Raw genomic sequence first — 7,604 nt, 5'->3', positions numbered from 1 at the left:
CTGATGTAAAATACTTTTTTGTATCTCACCCATCTCGTGCATTCCCACACATAGGCGGTCTTACTGTGCTTTTAAGAAGCATAGTAGTGTCAAAATTGGCCTCATTTAAAACTTTGACTCTTCGACCAAAGTCTATCCTTTTCCATAATTATTTTAAAACTAATAGAGATATAATCATAGGCCCCAAAATATTGACCCCCTGCTGACCCCTCAGTCACCTGCCCTACCTTATTTCCCAAGAGAAGATCAAGTTTTGAGCAGGGACTAATGACACCAGTACAAACAGCCCAAAGATCAAAGTTCATTCCTTGATTTAAGGGCAAAATCCTTCAAATGTGGTTGTGGTGAACTTGCTGGTGTGTTAACAGTTGGGATGATTGAGTGAATCCCTTTCCACACATAGAACAAGTGAATGGTCTGTCCCCAGAGTGAACTCGCTGGTGTCTCAGCAGGTTGGTTGAGTGAGCAAATCCCTTCCCATACTCGGAACATGTGAACAGTCTGTCCCCACTGTGAACTCGTTGGTGTTTCAGCAGGTTGCTTGACTGAGTGAATCCCAGCCCACAATCAGAGCAAATGAACAGTTTCTCCCCAGTGTGACTGCGTTGGTGCATTTCCAGCTGGGATGGGTAAATAAATCCCTTCCCACAATCCCCACATTACCACAGTCTCTCCCCAGTGTGACCGTGCTGGTGTTTGGGCATTTCAGATGAATCTTCACAGAATCTTCGACACACAGACAATACGCATTTCTCCCTGGTGTGAACAGTGCTTCTTCCTTTAATGTTCAAAATCCTGAGATAATTAGGTTACGACAAACAGATTGAGTGTCAGATCTGGATGTGGTTTTGTTTGATTTCTCTGAATGCAATCACAATTTCAAACTGAAGAAAAAAAAAGTAGAGAGAGAGAGAGAAACCAGAAGAACACACACAAAGATTGTCAAACTCAGAAATTAATCTGATCAATTGTGGATGCAACACTGAGGGGCACTGCTGGATTATCAGTAAAACTGAACTGGTTCATTAAATGTCCTTCAGGGAAGGGAAACAGTCAGCGTTTGTCCAAAACTACAAAAAGAGATAGAGTTTGGACAGACATGAAGGGCAGGCATTTTATTCATCTGAAAATGAATCCAATTCCTGTTTTCTCTCCATACCCTCTGATCCTTCTGAAGGACTAAGATGCAGAAAAATACCTGAAATCTGAAATAAAAACAGAAAATGATAGAGATACTCAGCAGATCTGGCAGCATCTGAAATGGTGATAGATGCAGGAACCATTGCAATCTTGAAGAAGTGTTGAGATGATCATCCACTGCACCAAAATACAGGTTACACACCGAGTGCCAGAAAACGGGCCTAGCTTCAATAGGTGCTTGATGGCCAGCACCGATACAATGGGGACATTGTTGAACACAATGTTACCCGAGTGTCTGACCCCATTTAGTTCCGTGTTTCTCTCCTATTCTCTTTTAGGAAACAGGCAGCAGCAAGTAGTGAAGAATGCAAATGATATTTCGGCCTTCATTGTGAGAGGATTCGAGTACAGGAAGAGGGATATCTTTCTATAAGGGCCTTGGTGAGACCACACCTGGAGTCGTGTGCACCTTTGTTCTCCTTTCCAGAGGAAGGATGGCCTGGCTACTGAATGATCGTAAAGAAGGTTCACCAGACCAATTCCTGGGATCACAGGACTGATGTATGAAAAGAGATTTGATCTTGATTAATCCTTCTTTCTTTTAATCTTTCAGCCACCGACAACATCATGAACTAATTTCAAATCCCATTTGCTGATTTGAGTCTTTTACTGCTAAAGCTATACTTTGGTTCCCATTCCCCTGTCATACGAGTTTAAATCCTCACCAGTGGAACTAGCAAAAGCATCAACAAGAATATCTGTCCCAGCTCTGCCCAGGACAATTGTTCAAGCTTGTGCATGTCCCACCTTCCCCAGAAACAAACAAACAGTCTCAATGCCTCAGGAATCCAAACCTTTTAAGTTATAGCTCCAGCCATGCACTCATCTCATCTGTCCTCTTATGCTTTTACTAGCACATGCATTGTAGCAGCTCACACTGTTTCGGGATTAGATCACGAAAGGTCCTGTGGGGGGTATAAAAGAGTCCTGTTGAGAAGGAACATTAGGGAATTTACTTGGGTTTCTGTAAACAGACAGTTCAAAACACATAAGCATTTTAACAAGAGGCAGTTTTTAAAGGCCTGGTTCAGCCACAATCACAAGTTTGTTACTTAATAAAAAGTAGAAGCAAAAGTCTGATCCTACAGCATTCTGAACTGTTTAGGTAATTGTAACCAGAAATGCAAACAACCAATTAACATGAAATGGTTAGCTGAATTCCTTGAGCAAATGTTTGTCAGCAATAAAAGCAGCTCACTGTATCATTATGGAAGGAAAAGCAATAAATGGCGTAAACACAACCTCGAAAAGACCAACAACATAGGAAGGGGCAAAGGAAGATTATAAAGAGAGAAGTCAGGGCTGCAGAGAGATAAAACAATTGAAATGTAGATACGGATAATTTGAATAAATTCTTACATCCAAAGATCAAGGGAAGAGTGACAAAGATAGATTACAAAATCCGAAATGAAGATATGGTTAGTGCCTTAGTTATTTGTGAAATCTGAACAAATTTTGTTTCATGGCTTGGTAAAGCTCTAAAGTGACTGAATTTCACACTCAGTGGAACTGGAATAGATGCTTTTTATTAAAACAAGAAAGTAATAATGGAAAGCGCTTAGAGTAGAAAATGAAACTTCAGTTTAAAAATCATTTACAGAATGCAAATCGTTGGGATTGTAAACTGCAGCAGCAAGTCAGAAACACTGTTTGATCTTTTAAGCTGAAGTAAGAGAGGGATTTTTCCACAATTTGTCAACTGTATTACAAAATTGTAGTCACTTTATATCAGAGTTGAGTTTAAAAGACTTAATCACAATTCCTAACAATCCACACTACAGTTAGGAGAGAATTTGGAAAAGTTCTTCGTGATAAGATACCATTTTGGTTTTTGGCAAAAAAATGTGGTGCAGCTGGCAAATGTCTGAGGAGGAATATAACTGTCAAAAGCATTGTAAGGTCCCAAAGACAGACGAAGTAGTTTTCGAGCTAACCTCAGGAGATTATAGAAGGGTTTAGGACTGAACATAGTGTTGTCCACGATTGTTTGAACATCGGACATAGAACATTACAGCACAGTACAGGCCCTTCGGCCCTTGATGTTGTGCCGACCTGTCATACCGATCTCAAGCCCGTCTAACCTACACTATTCCATGTACGTCCATATGCTTATCCAATGACACCCTAAATGTACCTAAAGTTGGCGAATCTACTACCGTTGCAGGCAAAGCGTTCCATTCCCTTACTACTCTCTGAGTAAAGAAACTACCTCTGGCATCTGTCCTATATCTTTCACCCCTCAATTTAAAGCTATGCCCCCTCGTACTCGCCGTCACCATCCTAGGAAAATGGTTTGCTTACTGGATTGGGTATATTGATTTGGGGTGTGTGGCTAACAATGACAACAATATTGCATGTAAATAACACCTAGCGAATGGAATAAAAATATCACAATCAGCCAGGGAAAGTTTGAGTGTCACTGTCCACTCTTCCAATCTGAGCTGTATTTAAGAGGGGAATTAGGCCTCATGTGAAAGCCAGGTTTGGAGTGGACTCTGACCTCTCCCACACATGCGGTAACAGAGCTCTGAATAAAGGTCACTTGTACAACTGAACACAACACAAACTTCTCCCGACAACAATGTGGCACTGGGTGTAAGCTTGACAATGCTACATTTGAGATCTCATATTTTAGTGTATCTCTTAACTTCCTATCTTCAGCTTTCAGGTCCTCCTCCCTTGGTTTTCCTATGTCACTGGTACAATCGGATGTTCACCCTCCCACTCCAGAATGTCCTGAAGCTGCTCCATGTCATCGCTAATCCTGGCACCAGGGAGGCAACATACCATCCTGGATTCATGTCTCTCTCTATTGAATCCCCTGTCTCTACAGTCATATTTATCGTTTCCCTCCCCTTCTATGCAGCGGAGTCACTCCGAGTGCCATGAACCCGACTGATGCTGCTTCCCGAGTGGCCACCCCAACATCCTCCACCTCCCCCGAACAGTACCCAAAACAGTATATCTATTTGAGGGGGATGACTCTAGCACTTCCTTTCTGAGCCTTTTACGTGTCTGATGGTCACCCATTCCCTTGCTGTCTGTGTAATCTTCACCTGCTGCGTGACCAATCTGTTGAGAATGCGACCACAACCTTCTCAGTTACCATGGATGCTCCATACTGACTGCACCCACAGCTCAAGCTCTGAAAAGCAGTTAACTAGTAGCTGCAGATGGACACACTTCCTGCACAAATAGCCAATAGGGACACTGGTAATGTCCCGGAGTTTAATGCGGAAAACCGTGAGGTGATTCACGTTGGAAGGAGTAACAGGAATACAGAGTACTGGGCTAATGGTAAGATTCTTGGTAGTGTGGATGAGCAAAGAGATCTCGGTGTCCATGTACATAGATCCCTGAAAGTTTCCACAAGTTGATAGGGTTGTTAAGAAGGTGTACAATGTGTTCGTTTTTACTGATCGAGGGATTGAGTTTCAGAACCATGAGGTCATATTGCAGCCGTACGAAACTCTGGTGCGGCCGCACTTGGAGTTCTGGTCACCGCATCGCAGGAAGGATGTGCAAGCATTGGAAAGGGTGCACAGGAGATTTACCAGAATGTTGCCTGGTATCGAGGGAAGGTCTTATGAGGAAAGGTTGAGGGACTTTAGGCTGTTTTCGTTAAAGAGAAGGTTCAGAGGTGACCTAATAGAGACATACAAGATGATATGAGGATTAGATAGGGTGGACACTGAGATCCTTTTTCCTCAGATGGAGCTGGCTAGCACGAGGGGATATAGCATTAGATTGACGGGTCATAGATATCGTACAGATGTCAGACATAGGTTCTTTACTCAGAGTAATAAGGGCGTGCAATGCCCTGCCTGCAACAGTAGTAGACTCGCCAAGTTTAAGGGCATTTAAGTGGTCATTGGATAAACATATGGATGATAATGGAATAGTGTAGGTTAAATGGGCTTCAGTGTGGTTTCACAGGTCGACACAACATCAAGAGCCTATGTTCTATTGTGCAAGAGGAGCACACCACAGATGTGATGTCTTCTGTTATGACTTCTCTCCAGATTAAACCAGTTTCTGCCTTAAAAAGAATTTAATTAAGCTAGGTCCTCCCCCTTCATTTCAAACATTACTATTATAAACCTAAAGCCCCTAACTTTATTTAAGCTAATACATACTTTAAAAACTGTAAGAAAGTTCTTTACGGTATCAAATATCAATTTGAGAGACTTTCTGAACTGCCCAAACTGAGACTGAGCATCACACTCAATCTTTCAGTTTCACTTTCTGTTTCACCCAACTCCAAAGCACTCTCACTTAGCCAAGCAGTACTCACAGTGCAGCCTTTTCATTTTCATTGTCTGCTCACACCCACTCTGATCTCAGCCTCCCATACTGTTTCAACGCAGCTCAATGGAAGCTCAGGGAACAGCATCTTCACATTAAATGCAGTAATTTATAACCCTCAGGAATCAACACAGACTTCAGTTTCAGGATCAATGGAGTTGTCAGGAAATGGAAGATTCCACCTGGAGGGGTGCTGGAATTTGTGCCCATAAGGAATTTTAAAAGGAAGTTTGCAGGTATTCAAGAATGAAAAATGTATGGATTAAAATCATGAAGTAGGCGATTGGGACTAAATATGGCAGTTCTTTAAAAGAGACGAGGTGTTGTTTGGACAAATCTACCCCTCTCAGGCCAATATCTCCTTTCTCAGCTGCAGGATATAGAACTGAACACTTATCCCAGGGGTGATCAAACCAAAAATTTGAATATCCTGCTTTCAAGTTACAAACTTACCAGGAATATTCTCCCACGCATAGAATGGTTAAACCTCTTCCCTTTCCCAGTTAAGTGTCAATGATACTCAGATCCTGATCACTCCGCTTAATGGAGAACATGCTTTGTGATCCTGGTCTGCAAATTATTCTCAATAAATATCCTGTAAAGCAAATCCACAAGAGACAAATAACGGTCAGCCCTGGACAGAAATCCAGAAAACACAACAAGATTGTCTGGAAAAGGCAAACATTTCTCTTGGTTTCTGTTAGTTATGTATAAATCCTCCTCTTCAAAGCACCCTGCTCCCCCACACAGAAAAATGCAGAGGTAAAATACACCCATTATTAGAGACTGAGGAAGTCAGACATTAATAAATTTGACCAGGGAGCACAAGGGGACTCAGAGCACTTTCAGTGATTTGATCCCAATCATATGAATACTGGGCAAACGGATATGCTTTAATAGATCATAATATTTAAAGCAGGACTTCCTACAGTGAGAGTGCAACAGGTAACATGAAGTTCTAAGCAAGGGTTAGCGGATCCGAAACGTTATTTTTTTTTCTTTCACAGATGCTACCAAACCTACTGAGCTTTTCCAGCAACTTTGTTTTTGAACATGCAGTTCTGAACGCGTTTTCGGCATTTCTCCTCCATCAAATATCTAACGTATAACTTGCAGCAATTTATACTGCCTGAAGCCAGTACTCCGCCAGTGTCAAAAGTCCTTCCCAGGAAATACACGCCATGTCTCACAGTCTGGGAAAGAAGTCCAGAAAAACAAAAACAAACATTTCTCTTGTCTTAATCTCCTCTCCCAAACAAGAAAGGCTGCGCTTGCGTTCCACTGCAGATTGCCACCTATAAATATGGCGATCCCGCATGAGTCCCGAAGATCATTGCCCCTAATAAAGATGGTGGCAATTACCTCTGCCTATCGCAGCCTCAGGTCCGCAGCAGTTTTTTCGTTTGCTGCAAAACACGGGGCCGGCATGTTAAAATTTGTTTTCTGACATGCATCAACGGCTATTAAAGCCTCTCAGTCAATACCGAAAGTATTTCCCTCCCGTTTTTTTGCAGCTTTCCTTTTTGTCCCGTGTACTGTACTTTCGGCAAGCAGCTAACCTTCAGTCGCAGAGATATTGCGTCTCCGGACAAAGACGATCACGTGATTTTCAAACAGACAAACATCTCACTCGCTCTGATTGGTTGGAGGATAGGCCGCTTCCATTGGGTCCTCCAAGCCCCGCCCCGTGCTCCGATTGAACCAAAGCTGACATCGCTCACAGGGAGACAGCAATAGCTGCAGGTGCTGGAGTCAAGGATGACACAGTGTGAAGCTGGAGGGACACAGCGAGCCAGGCACCATCAGAGGAGCAGGAAAGTTGATGGTTCAGGACCCTTCTTCAGAAATGGGGGAGGGGACGGGAACTGAAACATAAACAGAGTGGGGGCTGGGGAAGGTAGGTGGGAAGGTGATAGGTGAGTGCAGGTAGTCAGTGGTGAAGATTTTTCCTGCTGTTCATTAGCTCTGTGAGTGATGGTGAGGGTTCATCCCGAGATGGGTAAAAAAAGGGCCATTCCTGATTCTCCTAATGTACGGCAAAACAGCTTGTATTTTATGAAAACTTTTACTCTGTCATTTTCCTCGATGTTTTGGCTGTT

The 7,604-nt window shown here is 42.7% G+C and overlaps 1 long non-coding RNA gene across 3 annotated transcripts; it reads right to left on the bottom strand.

Annotated features, from left to right (window-relative positions):
• Positions 1–201: 201 nt before the first annotated feature.
• LOC132207603 (uncharacterized) lies at positions 202–7,100 on the bottom strand. Of its 3 annotated transcripts, none has more exons than XR_009443623.1 (4): positions 6,529–7,100; positions 5,959–6,100; positions 1,995–2,105; positions 202–795 (listed from the first exon to the last, which is right to left on the bottom strand). It is a non-coding gene; the product is annotated as an uncharacterized LOC132207603 (long non-coding RNA). The 3 variants fall into 3 exon arrangements; XR_009443624.1 differs by having other exon boundaries at positions 1,995–2,127; positions 6,529–7,097; XR_009443625.1 differs by having other exon boundaries at positions 6,868–7,097.
• Between the last annotated feature and the right edge of the window lie 504 nt (positions 7,101–7,604).

Source organism: Stegostoma tigrinum, unplaced genomic scaffold (assembly GCF_030684315.1).
Source record: "Stegostoma tigrinum isolate sSteTig4 unplaced genomic scaffold, sSteTig4.hap1 scaffold_110, whole genome shotgun sequence".
Lineage (NCBI taxonomy): Eukaryota > Metazoa > Chordata > Chondrichthyes > Orectolobiformes > Stegostomatidae > Stegostoma > Stegostoma tigrinum.
The sequence above is the reverse complement of the archived record's forward strand: the minus strand, read 5'-3'. Positions and strand labels throughout refer to the sequence as shown.